Source organism: Anomaloglossus baeobatrachus, chromosome 1 (assembly GCF_048569485.1).
Source record: "Anomaloglossus baeobatrachus isolate aAnoBae1 chromosome 1, aAnoBae1.hap1, whole genome shotgun sequence".
Classification (NCBI taxonomy): domain Eukaryota; kingdom Metazoa; phylum Chordata; class Amphibia; order Anura; family Aromobatidae; genus Anomaloglossus; species Anomaloglossus baeobatrachus.
Genome location: NC_134353.1, coordinates 656777789 through 656799884, shown reverse-complemented (window position 1 = coordinate 656799884; position 22096 = coordinate 656777789). Strand labels below are relative to the sequence as shown.

At 46.7% G+C, this 22096-nt stretch overlaps 1 protein-coding gene across 4 annotated transcripts in view; it reads left to right on the top strand.

Moving 5' to 3' along the window:
• The window catches only part of MTMR3 (myotubularin related protein 3), a 95515-nt gene that overhangs the window by 3487 nt on the left and 69932 nt on the right, over positions 1 to 22096 (top strand). Inside the window, exon 1 of one of the 4 annotated variants that reach the window (XM_075319963.1) lies at positions 17466 to 17553. The exons of the other annotated variants lie outside the window; for them this stretch is intronic. The gene's annotated coding sequence lies outside the window, so the exon portion shown is untranslated. Of the gene's footprint in view, positions 1 to 17465; positions 17554 to 22096 lie in introns of those variants that run through there. 4 annotated transcript variants of the gene reach the window in all.

Sequence of the window (22096 nt, the reverse complement as noted above, 5' to 3'; positions counted from 1 at the left end):
AGCACCATAGACATTCATTAAAAGTGTGACGGATTCCTGCGCGGTGCGTTCATTTTGACGGCCAGAAAAACATTACATTCTGCGTTGCTCCTGCCCGGAGGTCAGTAAAAAAAAACTGACCACGAAGCAGCGGATGCAACGCAAGGTCATCAGTCGCAATCCGCCACTAATAAAAGTCTATGGGACACAACGGAATCCGCTAAACGGATAGTGTTTACCAGAGCCGCGGATTGTGACTCATACACTTTAACGGAAATGTGAACCTATCCTTAGTAGTGACCCACAATATCTTACCTAAAAATATACTGGATAGTTTGTAAAATGAATGAATTAAACCTTTGTCTGTATATGGTGAAGCATATGTACTGTGCTAACTACTAATCATTGGGGGTTACGTGACATAGCACTACTACAGAAGGGCCCAACAGAGGATTCTCCTGTTCTGGTAGGCCAGTCCAAACCTGGTCCTCATGATGTTCTCATCTGATGTGGGGAAATGTCATTGGGCTACTCCGGATACAACGCAGGCATTTTGCTCAATCTTTCCTGCAATACAGAAGCAGCTTTCATGTATGACAGCCATACAAATCTGTACACATCAGGTCACTTTAGGCTAGGTTCGCACACTGTCTTTTCGACGCTGCGTTTTTGTGTTTTTGGCCGCTAAAAACGCACCTGCGTCGAATAAACGCATGCGTTTTTGCCGCGATTTGGTGCGTTTTTGGCTGCATTTTGCTGCGTTTTTGATCTCTGCGTTTTCAAATGCATTGCATGGGTGGAAAACGCAGAAAAACGCAGGAAATAACTGACATGTCCATATTTTTTTTTTTTTTTTATTCAAAAAACGCAGGTAAAAAAAAGATGTGCGGACAGCAAAAATGAAAACTCATAGACTTTGCTGGGGAAGCAAAGTCTTGCAGTTGAGGCCAAAAACGCACTGTGCGCACATAGCCTTACTCCTGACTCTATCAACAACCATCACAGCTGTGACTTCAGAGCCTCTATCAGATGTCTGCTGCTTTGCCTCCCTCGTGCCATTCCTCTACTTGCATGGTCTGTGCAGATAGCCATTCAACCTGCTGGCATTACTATGAATTAAAGGTTGTGTGTAGGTTTGTGTGGTGTGTGTGTTTTTGTTTTTTTTTTTTGTTTTTTTTTTTAATCTAGTGGGAAATTCATGATCCTCGTCCTTGAGGCTGTCTGGGTTATGTGCTAGACCCAGCTATTTAGTGCTTTGATCAATATTTGTCCCATGTCCCATGCCAGCCTGCGGCCGTCTGACTGGTCAGATAGTAGATGTCTACTGACAAGGCTGTCCGTGTCTGAATGTTGGAGTGAGTTTAATTGAGTTTTTTGGGACCTGCCAGATCTTCTCAATATGAAAATACTTGTATTCAACATATAACAATTTTGCAATATATTTTCTTAGATCTGCCTGTTGTACCACTCCTCAGTATCTAGTAGGAATTAATTTGGCTTTAACGGTTGGGGGAGGGGGGGGGTGATAGTAGCAAACACATTTTATAATAAAAATGCTGACTCCCAGATACATTTCCAGGAGGAGTAACTATGGAATGACACAAGATGTATAAGAAAATATGTTCCTGGACTTCTACTTGTTGGTTGTTTTTGTTTGTTTTTTTTTTTTTTCCTCCTTGAAAATATAAGGGCTCATTAAAGAGCAGTGATGGGTCCCCTTTACCCCCTTTGCATAAAGTGACAAACATGGATGTCAGCGCTGGGGTGAAGGGGTGTGGAGAGGGCTTTAGATGAAATTCCTGGTAAATGCCTGTACATAGCTGCCATCTTTAATAGCAGCAACCCTAGGTGTTCTGAGTGCTCCTGTTAACCATTTACATGTTGCTATAATTCTAAGGGGGGGCGCTAAATATTTTTATAAATTTGAATCTCGACCCTCTTCCATTACTGGAATAAATGTAGATCTAACCTTCCTGGCAGCACTCTATCCTGGAAGCTAGAAAAAGATTTTTACCAAATGCTAAACATACATGTATAGCATAATTTTACCTGTATGCCCATATTAACAAGAAAAAACACAAAGGTGAGATTCCCTTGAGTGCAGTGCTTTATAAAGCAATATATCCTTTTTATATTATAATTTTCATCATTCAGTGATATAACACTTGCACCATTGTGTTGAATACATAACTGACTGTAGCCAGTCAAATTACTCTGTCTTCTTTATCCTGAAGAATTTTTCAATAGTTTACTATTGATAGAAACACAGCAGCTGGAATTAAATGGAGGTTGTCCCATGTTATGCATTGGGAGGTGAGGCTACTAATGGGACTTTTCCAGTCTTTTTGCTCAGGACGTCACGCACCTGCCCTAATTGGCACACGATCGGCGATTCTCTGCAGGAGGCCAATGGCTGTCGTGACAATGGCTCTCCTCTTGATGTGGATAACCTGTGAAAGGATCATAACATGAATATTTATGGGATATGATGAGGAAGGTAACAAGATGTAAATTACTTCCTTATAGTTGCAGTATAGTTCTCACCAGGACTGACACTTCATCACGATTGTCTCTTCTGGAGCAGGCATCCTATAGAAAGACGTGTATAGTTATGCAACAGAGCAGATCCAGGTGATGTACAGATGTGCCTTAGTTAGACATGTGCACTGGTGTCCATGATGATCGCCCTTAAGGGAATCTGTCAGCAGGTTTGTTCCCATCTGAGCAGCATAATGTAGTTCCAGCAATGTGTCACTTACTGAGCTGTTTGCTGTCTTTTTCCTTTCGCCACGACAGCACCCACGAGAGAGGGATCCGCCCCCTTCAGGACAGGAAACCTACAGATAAAAAGGGGCGGTCCCCCTCCCTCCTCAGTTGGTTTCCTGTCCTGGAAGGATCGGAACCTACCATACCTGGGTCTAGGAGTCCGTGCGGTGTCTAAGGGAACGGCGGAGCTCAGGATTCCAGAAGCACGGTCGGTGGAGCTCCCCTCGTGGACTCCATCCTCCGGTGCATCCCGTCCTCTTTCCCTCGGCTTGGCCTGGTTCTCCGGGGAAATGGCGCCTGCTGGATCGCGCCGGTAAGTAGGCTGTTGGTGGAACGGTGCTCTCCCTGTGCGGCATGATTCCAGCTCCTTCGGGATTGTGGAGCGTGTGCCGGGGGGGGCGTGTCCGGATACTGCCACGCAGCTCACGCGCGACTTCCGGCAGGACCCGGAAGTGAGGACACTTCCGGGAGAACGGATGGCTGGGACGTGGACTCCTCCTGATGACGTGTCTGGAGTAATCAAGGGCCGGTGAGTTGCTGTGTGCAGCGAGTCTGGCGCTTCCCCTGCACCACGTGCGTGCTGTAACGTGTACGCGCGCGGGGGGGTGGCGTGTCCGGGACTTGCTGCGTCGGCACTCATTGCCTCAGCGTTACAGAGCTGCAGGAGTAAAGAGCGGAGATGGGAAGTCCCCGCGACTCCCCTGCCCGGGACGCCTCTCCGTCCAGAGATACTGGACGTAAGGACTCGAGTGACACCAGGAGTTCCACGGGTCGTAAGAGGACCGAGGACTCTGCATCCTCCAAGGACCGGACAAGTTGTTCATCCCCGCCTCCAAAGCCGGTATCCGTTCTTTTACTGAGATGGGTGAGTGACCTTCGTGAATGGTACCCTATACTGATGTTCCCTTCCGGTTCTGTTCCAGGGTCCTAAGAAAAGCACCGCTAAAACCAATAATGAGTGCCCACTGTGCGCCAGTCCCCTCCCCAAGGACTATATACAGAAGCTTTGTAGGTCCTGTATCCAAGCTATTCGGGGGGAGGCTTCAGCTTCCACCAACCCCCCTCCGGATTTCAGGGAACTGATACGTACTGAAATTCAGGCTTCTCTTCAGTCCCTGCACGGCTCTAAAAAATCTAAGAAGTCTCACCGTCAGTGTGGTTTTTTTTTTTTTTTTTTTTTTTTTTTTTTTTTTTCCCCCCCATCTGACTCACCTGACAGCCAGAGTGATGCTTCTTCAGCCTCTACCTCATCCTCTTCTGACGAGGCTGGAAAGGCGTGTTTCTCATGGGATGGACACATTAGTAAAGGCTGTTCGATCAACCATGGGGATTGCAGAAGAGAAAATCACCAAGACTGCTGATCATACCCTTTTTGCTGGTCTCACTCAGAAGAAAAGGAAATCCTTTCCTGTGAATGAGGCCCTAAAATCCCTTGTTCGCAAGGAGTGGCAGAAACAGGATCATCGTGGGTTTCTCCCGTCTTCCTCAAAACGGAGATACCCCTTTGATGATGCAGACTTGTCCCAATGGTGCAAGGTACCAAAGGTAGATGTGGCAGTAGCAAAATCCTCTAAAAAATCGGCCTTACCCTTCGAGGATATGGGATTTCTACGAGACCCTCTAGACCGTAAAGCGGATGCCTTCCTGCGTAAAACCTGGGAAGCCTCTGCTGGGGCACTGAAACCAGCCATTTCTGCAACATGTACAGCCAGGTCACTTTCAGTCTGGCTAGATACCCTAGACAAGCAGCTTATGTCAGGTACCTCCAGGGATAAGATTATTTCCTCGCTACCCTTACTCAAAGACGCAGCTAATTACTTGGCAGATGCTTCTGCTGACTCTGTTCGCCTGGCGGCCCGAGCAGCAGGGTCTTCAAATGCAGTCCGGAGGGCACTCTGGTTAAAATCATGGAAGGGGGACACATCCTCAAAATCGAGACTATGTGCACTTCCATGTGAGGGTGAGTTCCTCTTTGGTCCACAGCTGGATGACATACTCACCAAGGCGGGTGATAGGGAACCCCTTTTTACTAATGCATTTGCTCCTCCTTCTAGGCTCCCGTATCGCAAACGTCGTTTCCAGCCCACACGACCTGATCGCAGGGATAGATCGGACAACCCCGCCTCTGGGTCCAAGGGGACCCTGTTTGGAAACCCTTCCTCCCGTAGGAAGTTCCCTAAACAATGATGGGGGGGTTCCGGTGGGAGGCAGACTAAGGTTTTTTGCAGCCCTTTGGAAAACCATCACGTCCAGCTCCTTTATACTTGATTTGATTTCTCACGGTCTCCGGCTAGAATTCACTTCCCTACCTCCACAATGGTATTGTCTAACACCCACTAGGAAGTCGGAGGATCAACATAATGCACTGGTGACGGAGGTTCTCACTCTGGTGGAAAAAAGGGTTCTTACGCCTGTCCCGTTACATGAGAGGGGACAAGGGTTTTACTCCCCTCTTTTCTTAGTACCAAAGCCTGATGGGTCATTTCGGACCATAATTAATTTACGAAAACTTAATCTCTTTCTTACATACCGACGGTTTAAAATGGAATCACTCCTGACCACCATAAAGTTGCTCTATCCCAACTGCTACATGGCGGTCCTTGATCTCAAAGATGCATATTACCACGTCCCGGTTCACGCACTTTATCAGAAATACTTCCGGGTGGCACTCTTTATGCACAACTCTGTTCACCATTTCCAGTTCACGGCCATGCCCTTCGGTGTTTCACTCGCCCCTCGGATTTTCACTAAGATAATGGCGGAAGTCACCGCTCACCTTCGCGAGCAACAGACTTTCGTGATCCCCTATCTAGATGACCTACTGGTTGTGGGTAACACGTCGGCACGATGTTCTCTCCGTCTCCATAATACTATGTCAACTCTGGGTCGTCTGGGGTGGCTTTTGAATCTCCAAAAATCTAGACTCACGCCCTCAACTTTTCAGTCTTTCCTAGGCATTCTTCTGGATTCTTGACAACAGCGTTGTTTTCTACCAGTGGACAAAATAGCAAAAATCCAGAGGATTGTACGGCGCACACAGACTCGCGCATCTCTATCTCTCCGTTCTGCAATGTCCCTGTTGGGGTCCCTGACCTCCTGTATTCCCGCTGTCCAATGGGCCCAACTTCACTCCCGACAGCTTCAGTGGGAGGTTCTGGCAGCTGCACGATCCCGTCCAGGGTCACTCGATCGTCCTCTGAGGTTGACAGACACTACACGTGCATCCCTGACTTGGTGGCTTCGGGAGGAGAACTTGACCAAGGGGAAGGAATGGCATGTTCACCCCACCAATATCCTCACGACAGACGCCAGTCCCTGGGGGTGGGGGGCTCACCTGGGGGATTCTATGACCCAAGGTCTTTGGTCCCAGCAAGAATCAACCGAGTCCTCCAACCGGAAAGAACTTATGGCGGTCTCTCAGGCACTGATGTCGTTTCTTCACCTCCTCAGGGGAACCCATGTACGACTTTGTACGGACAATCGGACGGTGGTGGCATACATCAACCACCAAGGGGGAACGAGATCGTCTTCCCTCATGTCCACGGCGGTTCAACTGTTGGAACTTGCCGAGACTCATCTATTATCCCTCTCTGCAGTCCACATCCGAGGGGTGGACAATGTCAAGGCGGATTTTCTCAGCAGGCACACTCTCTATCAGGGAGAATGGATCTTACATCAGGAAGTGTTTGCTCAAATCATACAGTACTGGGGCCTCCCGGTTATAGATTTGTTTGCTACCAGAGCCAACAGGCAGTTGAAACTGTTTGGATCCCTGAACAGGGCGGATCAACCAACAGTGTTAGATGCCCTTCAGGTTCCCTGGCAGTACAGTCTTGCTTATGCCTTTCCTCCCATAATTCTTCTCCCAACAGTCCTTCGGAAAATCAGGGAAGATCAGGCTCGCATTCTCCTTATAGCTCCCTTCTGGCCCAGACGTCCCTGGTTCTCCCTCCTGAGACAGATGTCAGTGACGGATCCCTGGGTTCTCCCATCCCGACCGGATCTCCTATCACAGGGTCCTTTCCTGCATCCACACGTCAAGGGACTCCACTTGACGGCATGGAATTTGAAAGGGCGTTACTAGACTCACGGGGGTTTTCCGGTCGCCTGGTGGATACCTTGCTGCAGAGTCGGAAACCGGTAACTACCCGTCAGTATGGTCGGGTGTGGCACCGGTTCCTTCTCTCCTTCACTGATGCCGTGCCTTCAGTGGTCCCGATTTCCTCTATTCTGGAATTTCTCCAGTCGGGGCGAGATCTGGGTCTGTCGGTCAGTACCCTTAAGGGTCATGTGTCAGCTCTGGGCGCCCTTTATAATTCTAATATAGCGGGGGATAAATGGGTCATGCGTTTCGTCAAGGCCTGTGACCGGGGTCAGCCGATTTGTCTCCCGTGTACACCTCCCTGGGATCTCACTCTGGTTCTGGATTCCCTTACCCGTCCACCCTTTGAACCACTCACCACGGCGTCTGACAAATTGCTCTCTTTTAAAACTTGCCTCTTAGTTGCACTCACTTCGGCTCGGCGTGTTAGTGATCTTCAGGCTCTTTCTGTAGATCCTCCTTTCCTTAGGGTCTTCCCAGATCATATTGTTCTTAGAACTGACCCGGCCTATTTGCCTAAAGTAGCATCACAGTTTCACCGAAATGCGGAAATCTTGCTTCCTTCCTTCTTTCCTGACCCTTCCACACCGGAAGAATGCACGTTTCATACACTAGACGTCAAGGAAGTTATTCTCACATATATCTCTAGGACAGCCCCTTGGAGACAGGATAGGGCTTTGTTTATTGCCTTTCAGGGTTCCAGACGTGGTCATCAGGTGACGAAACAGTCGTTGGCCCGATGGATGCGAGATGCTATTGCTGTTGCATATGAATCAAAACAGGAGCCCCTTCCGTCTCCTGTACGGGCTCATTCTACTATGGCGATGGCTTCATCTTGGGCTGCCATGTCGAATGTCTCCATTGACAGTATTTGTAAGGCTGCAACCTGGTCCTCTCCTTCTACTTTTTACAAGCACTAACGGTTGGACCTTTCTTCCTCCTCTGACCTTTCATTTGGGAGATCGGTTCTTCAGATGGTGGTCCCTCCCTAAGCGTGTTATCTCTCTAAGTCTCTGGTGGGTGCTGTCGTGGCGAAAGGAAAAGACTAAATTACTTACGGTAATGGGATTTTCCAGAGTCCACGACAGCACCCTTTACACCCCTGCCCTTTGTTTTCTTCACCCTTTGGGTTTGATGGTTCTATTTTTTGTCTTGTATTGTGACTAATTTCTGGCGGTTCCTCTCCATTTTTCTCTGAAACCAACTGAGGAGGGAGGGGGACCGCCCCTTTTTATCTGTAGGTTTCCTGTCCTGAAGGGGGCGGATCCCTCTCTCGTGGGTGCTGTCGTGGACTCTGGAAAATCCCATTACCGTAAGTAATTTAGTCTTTTGATAAAATCAGTGTTTTCTCTACTACAGATCTAGCAGTTATACAGGGCTCATGAATATGCTGGACTACCTTAGAGGACTACTTGTGCTCTCAATCTACTGCTGAATAGTGGTTTGGCCTTATTTCAGTAAGGCGTTTCACACCAGTTTTGTTTTTTTTGTTTTGAATCAGTGACAGTCCATTGTGACTGACAGATATGTCACAGATTGTGGTAAAACTGATGCACTGGATCCTGTAAAACCTTCTTCTTTTTTTTTTTTTTTTTTTTTTTTCTTCTGAACAGTGATTTTTACAACACTTCTGGGCTTGCTTGGTTATAAAAAAGGAATATGACAGATCCGTTATTTGAAGAATCGTGTGCCAAAAGGCTTCCATTACAACAAACGGATGGCGACAGATCCATTTATCGCAGTCCGGTTTTTTGACACACAAACATTACTATGGACGTTGTCTCCATCACATTTGTCGACGGATCCATCGTATAACTAATGTAACGTGAGGCCATCCGTCACTAATAAGTCAAGGAGAAGACTGATTCAGCACTGCATCTGGGTTTTTTTTTTAACATTTGCACAGATTGACTGGTGGCAAAAAACTGATGTGTGAAAAGGACCTAAGTGACACATTTCTGGAATCTGGATCTCTACTCCTATGCTATGCTGCTTAGACTAGGTGGCAAAAACCTTGACAGATTCCCTTTAAAGGGAACCTGTCAGGTCCCCTATTGTTTCCGATCTAGCAGCATTCATACCTGTGACTAAATTCTGTCTAATAAGCCCAGTATGTTATTCACTTGCCTAGTTGGGCTTCTTTCTGTTATCACGTGCCTGTGATGACATGATTTCCACGAGCCGGCATAATCACCAGCTCCTGGAAATCTTGTGCATGCACGTGGCTCGTTTCAGCAGCCACAGTGCCTCTGAAGCCAGGCCACGTACACCCGGCTTCAGAGGCACACTGATGCTGACGAGATTTCCAGGAGTTGGTGATGATTCCCGCTCGAGGAAATAATGTTATTACAGGTACATGATAACATAGAAAGAGGGCTGACTGGTTAAGAGAAAACACAGGGCTCGTTAGGCAGGGAATTTAGTCATACAGGTATGAATGTGGCAAGATTGGTGGGCATAGGGGACCTGATGGGTTCCCTTTACAGCTGTGCATCATTATACCCCCTGAACACTTTTTACCGTTCCTGCCAATTGATTGAAAGGGGCAATAAATCGTAGTGATAATGTGGTCTCCTGCGACCTTGAGTGTCTGCCGGGTGGCCACGTCCGTGCTGGTTCTTCTGATAGTCTTGTGATTTCAGATGGCTACACATGGAATGTTATTTACATATTCTGCATCGCAGGGTAACAATCTATCTTCTGAAGCGTTTCATGTGTGAATGGAAAGGCGGGCATAGCTGTCTCGGTGCCAATGTAATGGCCTTGCTGGTTTGTTTTGCTGATGTCAGCCATGGTTTTGTTTGGTGGGATTAGACCGCATATTGTTCTCACCCGTGCTATTGTGTTTATGCTCAGTCTGTGTAAATGTCATACATCAGCATGTCAACAGAAGACTCCAGTGTCCTCTCGTATAGATTTAATATATGAATTTACTTTTATACCAGGTCTACTGCAAGTGCCACAAAGATTCTTCAGAATGTTGCTAGAGATCTGCATAACATTGTATGGGTTTGACTCCAAAAGCTCCTGCGATCCAATCCTCTGCTCCCTTGCCATTGCTTGCCTGGTTCCCCCAGATCTAGACCAACAGCCAACTGATTTTAGCACATTTGCTACTTTCACACATCCGGATTTTTGCTCTGCGGCACAATACAGTGTTCTGCAGAAAAACCGCAACCGGCTTTTGTAACGCCGGTTGCGGTTTTTTTGCATAGACTTAGATTAGTGCCGTATTGTGCCGCAGGGGCTTGCGTTCGGTCCGGTTTTGGCCGCATGCGGCAGATTTAGCCGATGCCGCGGCCGGATCGAACGTTCCCTGCAACGTTTTTGCTCCGGCAAAAAACACCGCATCGCGCCGCATCCGGCCGCTGCGGCGCATTTTTCAATGCATACCTATGGAGGCCGGATGCGGCGCGATGCGGAAAAAACTGCTCAGTAGCATGCCGCAACCGGAAAAAACCGGACGGGCCGCATGTAAAAACTTATGCAAAGGATGCGGTGTTTTCGCCGCATCCGTTGCATAGTTTTCACAGCCGGATTGAGCCGCAGGGCTCAAACCAGATGTGTGAAAGTAGCATCGACAACCATGGCTGACTTTTTTTTTTTTTTTTTTTTGATGCAGAAAGATAATACATTTTACAGGTTTTCCTCATTTATTTCTATGGGAACTTTAAAGTTGCAGATCTTCCTGTGAATCTGGCTTCCAGTGACTTAATTTGGTCACAAGCCAAGATGTCATCACTGGATTGAGTAGAACTTCCTTTTTTATAAAGATTTGCACACTGTGCGGTGCTGATGGTGCAGTGTCCTTTTATCATGTCTCAGGCCTAATGGTATGGCTGGAAGATTAAGTCCAGCACTAACACTATAGCAGTGGCATCCAGGGCTGGGATGAGTGCTAGGCACCTGTTTAGGTTGCTCTTCTAGGCCTTGTGCACAATTCTTTGTTTGTTTTTTGTTTTTTTTCCTTCTAGAGATACAAAGCTGCAGTGTGCACATACCCTTACTGCATTTATTCTTGTATGTGTTTTTGGTACAAAGGGAATGAGAATCCTGGAGTGTCAAACACATATTGAGGTGTTTTGTTTTTTTTATTGCAAATTTGGTGCACAGAAATCTGATTCTTTCAGAATTTCTGCTGTAGATTTCACCCATTTTATTGAGTGTATCTGTACTGAAAATACACTAAGGCCCTGTGTGAAATAGAAAATGAAGTTTTCTCAATTTCTTGAGTCTGCAAGATTTGCGTAAAAAAAATTCCACCAAAAACAGGCATTTTTGCTGCATTTTTCCACAGGTTGGTCCCTGTGGTTTTTTTTCCCATTTATGGCAAAAACGCAGATGCCTGTAGAAGTGACATGTTCATTCTTTTTCTCAGGAAGTTCTGCAGAAAGTTCTTGAGAAAAAAAACCAATGTGCGCACTTTATTTATTTTTTTTGTTTTCTTCTCTCTAGATTTTGCTGGGGAAGACCTGCAGAAAGGTTACAATGTTCTCAAATTTCTGCAGCAAAAATGCACACAGGTAACGCAGTGTGCGCACAGGGCCTTAACCTGTTGTTTTTTTTTTTTTTTTTTTTTTCTGCCATAAGATGCAGAAATGTTTGCACCAATCCTACAATATACCCTTACCTACGTCTGAGCCATTCCTTTACTTGGGTCACAGCTCATCAGCAGGGAGGAATGGCGCACTGTCTGCTTCACCTGCCTGGGGCATCACAATAGTTTTGTCCTGACCCTGGAGGTTCCGGTTTTGTGGGGTGTTATTTTTTTTTTTGTTTTTTTTTTGCTTCCCCCCCCCCCAGCTTTAACATGGAATCATGGCCCAGGCACCAGTTTGCATTGCACTTATTTCATTGTGACCAATGATCACACCTGGTCTTTGTATAAACTGTATTCCATATGGTTCTTCAGCCTTGAGAGAACGCTCTGAAAGCTGTTTGCAGGGCTTTTCTGATATGTGCATGCACAAAGTGTCTGGGTTTTTTTGTTACAAAGGCAGAAATAACACCAAACCTTTATGTACACAAATACAAGGAGATATGAGATTACTGCAGAAAATATCAAGATAACATCAGTGCGATGTCAGATGCTCCCTATAGGTGTGGGAGGTAACTCAGAGATCCAAGCCTAGTACATATGGAAGGGTGTTTGCACACAGATGCAGACATGTGTGAGCTTGCTGAGCTTTTTAGGAAGAAGACTCTTCAGGCATATTTTTGGTCCTGAAGCACTTCATTCTTTTTAGGTCTTTGGCTGCTTGTGGTGGCTTCTTTGGTTGGTGTTTATTACAAAAAACACACGGGAGTATCGTGCAAGCAGAAGCCACCCGAGGGTTGGTCAGGTCACTTCGATTAACCACTCTGCACTTTGTGGAAACCTAAAACAGTGAAAAATGTATAGAAACTGGACAACAAGGATCAGAGTAGACATTCATTCTTTCAGGCAGGTTAGTGTCCACCTGAAACATTGCACATAGTTGCCCTCTTGCCAAACATTACACCTGTGAGTACTGTAAGAACGCGGAATTCTCCATATTCAACATATGCCCTTGGTGTTTCTTGCTAGTGCAAGATGCCTCCGCAGCACCACAGCCTATAAAGGGTGAAAAGCAGGATGTTGGTCAGTGTGGCAGTAACTACATGGAGTGATCTGGAGGCTGTATAGCCGAGGCAGCTGACTGTAGGAACCAAGGAGCTGGCTAAAGGCAACCACAAACTGGAAAGAGTGCAAATGGGGTCTTACCTGGGTATATACCAGGTTATTCAAAAGTAATGAACTTGCCTAAGGGTTGTAATCACGTGACAGATATGGCACACAGCTGGAGCCCCAAATGGACCGTACATGGAATATGGAGGAGAGTCAGGTTTATGCCGAATTTACACCAGAATGCAGAGTTGATTGATTAAGCTTTTTATCCTTGTGCAGGTCTGTTTCAGAGATTTCAATCTCCTTCATCAGGACAATCTGCAGTGCCAGAGGCAAAGCGTGTGTGTGGTCTTGTGTAACTGTCAGGGATCCCACCAAGTTTTGAATACAGTAGGTGGTCCTGTGACCCATTTACACATGGGTGTATATATACGGACTTTGCCTCTGGCACTGCTGACCTGATTAAGGAGATTGAAATCTCTGAAACGCATTGTACAAGGATAAAAAGATGAATTGGGATACTCTCACACTTGTGTTCAGCGCAGTCCGTCACTATGGAGAATAGCGCAGTCCGTTAACGCACTGCACTAGTCTCCATAGACTTGTATGGATGACGCACTGTAACACAAGTGTCAGCATTGCATCCGCTGGATGACGCAGCGTCGTTATTTTGACGCTTCGTCGGAAGGAACGCAGCATGTAACATGGGGTTTTTTTTTTTTTTTTTTTTTTTTTTTGAGCGGCGGAAACCTTTATTTTTTTTTCAATGTGCATGCTCATAATTTTTTTTGTTTTTAAATCCCAAACTTTATTTTGTTTCTCGACTTGTAGACTTGTATGGATGACGGATTCTGCTGGGCGGAAGGAACACAGCATGTAACGTTGAGTGGCAGAATCCTATTTTTCACTGCGTATGCTTTTTTTTTTTTTTTTTTTTTTTGTTTTTTAAATTACAAACTTTATTTTGTCTCTTGGTGGCCGAACGTTCGGTTGAGCGCCCAGCCGCCGGCATGTGAGGGCTCTCGGCTGAGCGCCCGGCAACCGGCATGTGAGGGCTCTCGGCTGATCGTTCACAATAGTCTGCTGCTGGTAAAACTGTAAAGAAAAAAAATTAAAAAAAAAAAGCTTTCCATTTTGTACGATCTGTTGCATCCATCACACAACACAATGCAACAGATGCCGTTCAACGAAAGCGGGAAACTAGCCTTAATCAAATCTGCATTCTGGTGTAAGTGCAGCATAAACCCAACTCTCCTCCATATTCCACATACTGGCTAAAGGGAAGGCAGAGCCTGATAAGTATGCCACAGCAGAATGGAGATGCTGGGTGACCCAAGGAGTATGCTGGGGAGTCACATTGCAGGTTTGGGCACAGCTGAGCCAGTTAGAATGACATACTGTTGTCTAACCTGAGTTACTGGCCTGGCAAGAGGTAGGCACGAAGGGTACAGCAAGATAAGGAAACATTGATACACATCTACTACATAGTCTCAGAGTACGGAGGTAACCCTCCGACACGTGTACCGCACTATTTTGCCATGAGGCTTTTTTTTCTTAGAACTATGGAAGGATTTTTATTTTTAATCTTTGAATAAAGAATTCATTTTATGGATACTGCTGGATGCTGGAATTTTTCATTCTACCATGATCACAGTTGGGCTCTGCTGAACTCGTTCGGGCCATTATTGGATCTCCAGGTGGGTGAGTTTTTTTTTTTTTTTTTTTTTTTTTTGTAGGGTCTCCTAATGGTATTGTATGTATTTGTATCTCAGTACGCTTTTGGTACATAGTTTTCCAGGCAGAGCAGGGCCTGGACAATGTGGATATGCCACATAAGGCTACTTTCACACCTCCGGTTTTTCTTCTGCGGCACAATCCGGCACTTTGCAGGAAAATCGCAACCGGTTTTTTTTGCTGCCGGTTGCGATTTTCCTGCATAGACTTTAATTAGTGCCGCATTGCCTTGCGTTCCATCCGTTTTTTGCCGCATGCGGCAGATTTAGCCGATGCGGCGGCCGGATGGAACGTTGCCTGGCACGTTTTTTCGTGCGGCAAAAAAAACCGCATCGCGCCGCATTCAGCCGATGCGGCACATCTCTCAATGCATGCCTATGGCGGCCGGATGCGGCAAATACCGCATCCGGCTGCGGCATGCGGTTTTTGCCACTGCGCATGCTCAGTAGCATGCCGCAAGCGGCAAAAACCGGGCGGGCCGCATGGGAAAAACTTGTGCAAAGGATGCGGTGTTTTCACCGCATCCGTTGCATAGCTTGCACAGCCGGATTGAGCCGCAGGGCTCAAGCCGGATGTGTGAAAGTAGCCTAAGCTTGACCCGGCTGAATGTGTGGGTAGGTGCTGTGATGGCAGGATTTCTTCTTTTCAGTGTGAGGCCCCATCTGAGTGCTGTTGTTGCAGCTTCAGTTCATTGGGCTGTGACCTAAACATGTTCACACAATGCAATTGCACTGCATTTTTTATGCAGTTTTACGAAATCCCTTTGAGTCCACTTTTGCCACAAATTTTGAAGATAACTGCAGTCTGTTCTTGCCACAATATTGGAAAAATTATGTAAAAATAGTTCTCATTGTAAAGTGTCAAGGAAGTGGTTGTGTTCTGAGTCATACAGTCTTGGCATTACAAGCCAACACAGCATCTGGCACAGTAAGGAAGATGGTGATCTGGGCATGAGCCAGTAGTCACTTGTAGTGGAAGGACCTCAGGACTCCAGAGGACTGGGACCAGCACCCTGACTTCACAGGTAACTGGTCCTTTCTATTCTGTATAACACTGTGGCGGCAGTTGGTGGCATTATTCTTAGTTTCTATAGTGTGAATGTGTCCAGTAATGTGCCACTTTGGTCTATTATTGTCCTGTGATAACAGCAGGGCTGTACATGCAGTGTTGTGATATATGAGCTGTGCTCGCAGGCACATGGCCTGCCTGTTATTGCACACCAGTTCTAGTTTGGTCTGTCCTGTATGCAGTGATAGTGACAGTGGGGCGTTATCGGTCAGCGCCAGCTGTCAGCACCCCTGACGTGGAGGAGCTGCTTGCTTCTGTTCGTCTAGACATGGGTAATAGTCTGGATGCCTGCACAGACCAGTAGCTCTGCAATGCAGCCTATGATTACCCAGCATTCTGCCTGAGCACAGTCCTTAAGTGTATATAATAACCTATTTCTTTAGATTAAGACCAAGCCTCCTTCTACTTGTCTCATATATCAAGATCTGTTGCAGTCAGCACACTATATCTCCTGGGCTCTTAGGACTTTGAGCGATCCCTATCACATGTTGTGAAACTACTCCCAATCTATCTTCACACCACAGCCATGGAGAACAATTTGCCATGGTTATATACTGGAGTAAAAGGCTATGATGAGGCTAATGGACCAGTCCTCCATCAATCGGTCATATGCTGGCTATAGACTCAGTGGCCATCGCATGAACAAGGCTTTGTCCGATATTTTGGGTAACGCCCATGCTGACCGGCTCTCTCCGTATGTGTGCTTGGCTAAAGGAGCGCTCCTGCAACCTCAGACATCAAAAATCAGATTGCTTATCTAGGCAGACCAAAATCAGACATGCCCAATCCACTTCTTCCCCTGACTATCACTTGGCTGGTGACCTATACACATTTGGGGGGGCTTAAGCTGGTGTCACACATAACGACGTCGCTGCTACGTCACCATATTCTGTGACGTAGCAGCGACCTCAACAGCAACGTCGCTGTGTGTGACACATAACGATCAGACCCCTGCTGCGAAATCTTTGCTCACTCCTGAATGTTCCAGGTCATTTTTTTGATCGCTGCTATCCCGCTGCGCCATGCTAAGCTGATAATCCTTGTGTTTGACACCGCAGCAGCGACTATCGCTACGTCTGAAACCACACAACGACCGTCGACGTCGCTATGATCGCTGCTTTATATAACATGTTTGACAGCTTACTAACAATCATCTATGGTCGCTGCTATGTCACAGAATATGGTGACGTAGCAGCGTTGTCGTTATCTGTGACACCAGCTTAAGTCAAACAAAACTGTGCTCATATATATTATATATAGAATATAAATATTATATGTATATTTATTATAAATAGAATATAATTAAAAATTTTTTTTTTTTTTGTCCAGCTAAAGAAAGTTGCAACCAAATGTTTAATACTGAAATACATGGAATTTTTTTTTTTTTTTTTTTTTTTTTTTTTGCTAACTGGATGGCTTACTGTTTGTGATCTTGGCCTAAGAAACAAGGTGCTGCAGCCCCAAACTTGCCATCTCCACCACACTGGTGAATCCGCCCCATTGCCTGGCTGCACTTTATCTGTGCCCTCGCTGGTATTGTCTGCTTTGGCACAGATTATATAAACATTTCCAGCTTCAGCTTGTAGAATTTTACAACCGCCTCCTGGCATGTTAAATGATTAATTCTCCAGCCATCTGATGAATACCTGACATTGTTTAGTGCCTGCGCTGGCTTTCTAGGCGTTACGTCACTCCAGGTGTGACAGTCGCCTGCTCAGTGAGCGTACTGTCAGCTGATTGTGCTCATCCTGAAACAATGTTCTAATGTACAGTCTATAAACTGGATAACTATACCAAATGTCGTCACTTTATAACTCAATCATTTTATACCAACAAAACTGGCTTCATTCAGAGCATACCGTGTTTCCCCGAAAGTAGGACCCCCCCGAAAGTAAGGCAGGGTGGGGGTTTCGGGGGGGTCCGCCAATGTAGGGCACCCCCCGATTGTAAGGCAGGGTAGCGGGGGGGGGCCGGGGAATGTAAGGCCGCCTATGGGTGGTGGTCGCGGCGTAATGTAAGGCCGCATATGGGTGGGGGTCCCTGGGGAAAGTACAGGAACTTACCGCTGCCGCTGTTCCCTCGCTCCATCCAGGCCTTCTCCAGTCTCGTGCCACCCGTGGTCCGCCTCCGCTGAATGGCCCCCGCAAGGCTCCCTGCTGGCCCTCAGCTCGAGCTGCGATTGGCCAGTCAGCCGGCTCGCAGCTGATTGGCCGAAATCAGCCGCGACGTCACCGCCTGCAGGCTCGCTCCGATTTCGGTAAGTTCCGAAACTGTGTGTGTGTACGGTATGTGTATGGGTGCCGTATGGGGGTGTGTGTGTGTGTGTGTGTGTGTGTGTGTGTGTGTGTGTGTGTGTGTGTGTGTGTGTGTGTGTGTGTGTGTGTGTGTGTGTGTGTGTGTGTACGGTACCGGTACGATGTGTGGGGCTGTACCGGTACCGTATGTGTCAGTGTGTGGTGGCAGAGTGGGGGGCAGAACCACTGTATGGGGAGGCTGCAGGGGGGAGGATGGGGTGGATGCCGGATCTCAAACAATGGGGAGGCTGCAGGGGGGAGGATGGGGTGGATGCCGGATCTCAAACAATGGGGAGGCTGCAGGGGGGAGGAAGGGGTGGATGCCGGATCTCAAACAATGGGGAGGCTGCAGGGGGGAGGAAGGGGTGGATGCCGGATCTCAAACAATGGGGAGGCTGCAGGGGGGAGGAAGGGGTGGATGCCGGATCTCAAACAATGGGGAGGCTGCAGGGGGGAGGATTGTCATTTTTTTTCCAATGTAAGGCCTCCCCCGAAAGTAAGGCAGGGTGGGACTTTTGGGGGTAAAATTAATGTAAGACAGGGCCTTACTTTCGGGGAAACACGGTAGTCCCATATCAGGGATTGTCTGCCTTTTTTTTAAATGAGGTAAGTTCTAGGATCCCCTACAACCAACAATCACTATAGGACTTCCTGCCTATGCGGAGTGTACACAAAGCTGCTTATTAGTAATGTGGTTGGGGTTATACAGCATTCAGAGAAATGTTAGATCTGCAGCAAATAAGGGATTGTATCAAAATGACAGCAAGCAGCCCAGTAAGTGATACATCTTTAGAATCAGGGTATCTGTACATTAGCTATGTTCACACAAGTGCGTCTTTTATAACTACAAAGATGCAGCGTTTTGGCCCAGAAAACAAAACGCATGCATTTTTACTGTTTTGCCCAATGCGTTGAAGTCAAATCTATTGACTAAAAGGGCTCAAACACTGGGGGGAGCAAAAATTGCGTGCTGCATCTTCAAAAGGGCAGTCAAGATGCAGACAAAAAATGCACTGTGGACAGCAAAATGGAAATCTCAGACTTTGCTGGGGGAAGGCTCTTTCGGGGGTTCACTGGCATATTTAATCAAGCTGGTGATGGGAACATTAGAATGTTCGTAGCTTATCACATCTTATAATGCAGCCTTAGTTTGGACTGCTGTGTGCACTGGCCAGGCATATCTTGACTAGCTGGGTCACAACTTATGGTCAGTTCTGGCAAAAACTGGCATCAAGCCCTGGTGTTTAGTTATCAAAGTGTCTACCAAATACTGCCATTACTAACCCAGTGAGCAAAAAATGTTATTTGAACACTCACTGGATAATTTTATTACCAGGTTTTTGCTACCTAATCTAAGAACAGCATAACGTAGGGGCAGAGATCCTGATGCCAGGGATGTTTTACTTACTGGGCTGCTTATTGTAGTTTTGATTAAAAATCACTGTTTAGTCAGCAGTAGAATCACTAGAGGACTACTGGACTACCTGGCAGCATGCCAAGCGTATTCATGAGCTCTGTAGAACTGCTAGATCTATAGCAGAGAAAACATTGATTTCATCAAAATGACAGCAAACCGGTCAAAGTGACACGTCGCTGGAATCTGGGTCTGTCTCTACATTATGCTGCTCTCAGAAGGGGGAGCAAAAACCTGACAGATTCCCCAAAAAATCCATGCAGGTCTCCTGTGGGGCAGGGATTCCAATGTTGTCCACAAATGGAAACCTGGAAGACATAAAAAAACAAGACTGCTTTCTAACTGAGCGGGGGACTGTTCCCAGGTCCAACATAGTCCAGGGTTTCCCATGACATCCCACTGTACAAACATGACGTTTGCTGTGGGCATCTCTTGTATACTCCGCCTGTTTCCATGAAATTTATTGATCTAATTTGTTACCAGCAGTGGATAGGATTAATAAAAACGCAGCATCAAACTCAAATAACTCTAATCATGGGCACGTACCCTCAGTGTTTACTAAAACGTGAGAAATGGTTACAGGTCCTCTTTTATGCCTTCCAGTAACTGACGCATGGATGAGCATGTGTATGAAGCTGGGGCAACACTTATACATTGGCCACCCACTAACTGCATCTGACCAGCCTAGGCCTGACCTCAGCTGTTTATACCATGGATGGCAAACAAGGCATTTGAGTGGCTGGATATGCGAGAGGGCTAGCTCACTTAAAAAAAAAAAAAAAAAAAATGTCCTGCTTAATGCTGGGCTTTATAGGAGCAGTAGCACTACAGTCCAGACATATCACAATGTATTAAGTAAGATTACCGGTATATACTCCCCAGACAGGCGCTGGTCCACAGATATCACTGCTGTGACTGGTCATGCTTTTGTCATTGGCAGCCGTGCTCACCTGACATAATCAGTGGCTTTTTTGACAAACAAAACACAGGTCTTTTCTGTCTCTCGGTCAGTCTTTCTGTCAGTTGGTCACTCTGTCGCTTGGTCTCTCCCCCTCTTACTTACTGATCACTGGCACGGCTGTCGCAAAGCTCCGGCGGCTTTTCCTTTTGAAAATGCCGGCTGCTTATTCCATCTCGTATGCTCTGCTTTCCCCACCCACCGGCGCCTATGGTTGCAGTCAGACACTCCCCCACGCTGAGTGACAGCTGTCTCACTGCAACCAATCACAGCTGCCGGTGGGTGTGTCTATATCATGCAGTTAAATATAAATAAGACATGCGGTCCCCCAATTTTTTGTCAGCCAGTGTAAAGCTGCACAGCTGAAGACTGGTATTCTCAGGATGGGGAGCCCCCCAGCCTACCAATATCAGCCAGCAGCCGCCCGGAATTGCTGCATCCATTAGATGCGACAGTCCCAGGACTCTAACCAGCTCATCCCGAATTGCCCTGCTGCGGTGGCAATCAGGGTAATAAGGAGTTAATTGCTGCCACCAAGTCCTAGGTTAATCATGGCAGGTGTCTCCCCTAGAGACCTTCCATGATTAAAGGGAACCTGTCAGCAGAAATTTCCCCTAAAACCTAACAGATTCCCCCTCTGCAGCTCCTGGGCTGCATTCTAGAAAGGTCCCTGTTAGTATTGTGCCCCCTTTCTGACCAAAAAAAAGTTTATAAAGAGGTACCTTTTTGGCTTCGGATTCTATAAATCTGACACGGGGGCGGGCAGCCTGATGGCCGTTATTCTGCCCCCTGGTCCTGTATGCCGCCCCATCGCTGATTTCCATACTTTTGGACGCCGCCCACTGCTCCAGCCATCCCCGCGCATGCCCAGTGCCAGTCTCACGGGACTGAGCACTGTGACTGCTGGTGACGTGTGCGCAGGCAAGTGATTATGGGCGGGACTGACTGTTATCAGCAAGTACCCGCCCATAATCTCGTGAGCACGCAAACCTCTCCAGCGTCACACTGTGCTCAGTGTAGATGCTAGACTGTATGGGCTGCTTCCAGGGATGACGTCCCTTTGTCACGTGATAGGGGTGTGTTCAAAATACTATCACGTGACAAAGGGACGTCATCCCTGGAAGCAGCCCATACAGTCTTTTAGGTACAAGTAAAAACCATGGTTGGCACTCATATGCAAAGATTGTCTGACTGAGCCTTACCCTGAAGGGCCACTCCTAACTGGCCTTAATGGCCACACTAAATATTAGTAATTATTTTTACTAATTTTACACTTTTGACAGTCACAGGAGATGTTCATCTCCCCTTGTACCTGCTGTTCTTGGTAACATTTTGTGATCAGGGTAATGAGTTAATATTTGGTAGCGCGAGGCTTGCCAGTAACTTTGGCACACCATACCTAAAATATAGCAACTGTCTTTAAAAATCCACCTGTCTTTTCTGCCTCTGGCAATCCCCACTTCCCCTCATTATATTCCCAGGCACAGCGCCTGACACTGGTTATAGGAGGTTCCTTAGCTTTGTCTTACGAGTGACTTTGCGTCTCAGGACTGGAGATTCTTATTAGTTAGGCATAGGACTCGGTGGAGTTTGTGAAATAACCAGGAAGGTACTGTGGAAATAACGTGTTTTGTTTTCTTGCTTGTAAAGTGAAAGTATGTGACTCAAGCTGTAATGAAATCTGACAGTTCTGCTTTCTGGACGTAGAACAGGCATTTATTGCATACAAAGCTTGCCTTGTCTGAGCACTCGCGCTGCCTCCATAGCCTAACACTCAGGTTTGGCCACTTACTCCAAAATATTGCATCATTTTGTAAAGTGTTTGGAAGGCCATGTTAAGTAATGTTTAAAGGGTAACTATTCTAAAAGGCATCTGTCATTTCCCAAATCCCTATCAAAGTAAGCACAGGTGCTTTCACAAAAGCCTCTGTCCGGTCAGCACACTGCTGCAACCCTGATGACATCCTTTCAACACGAGCCCATTCATGGATTTGTCAGACCAAACACTCAGTCTGTTCTTTTGTTTGTGGACCATTGGGGCAAATAAGTGAGTTTCTGAACTTGTTCCAGTTGTGAAAGACTGAGATGGTTCTTTGGTCCCGTTTCCCTTCTACAATCCAATGGCTTCTTAACA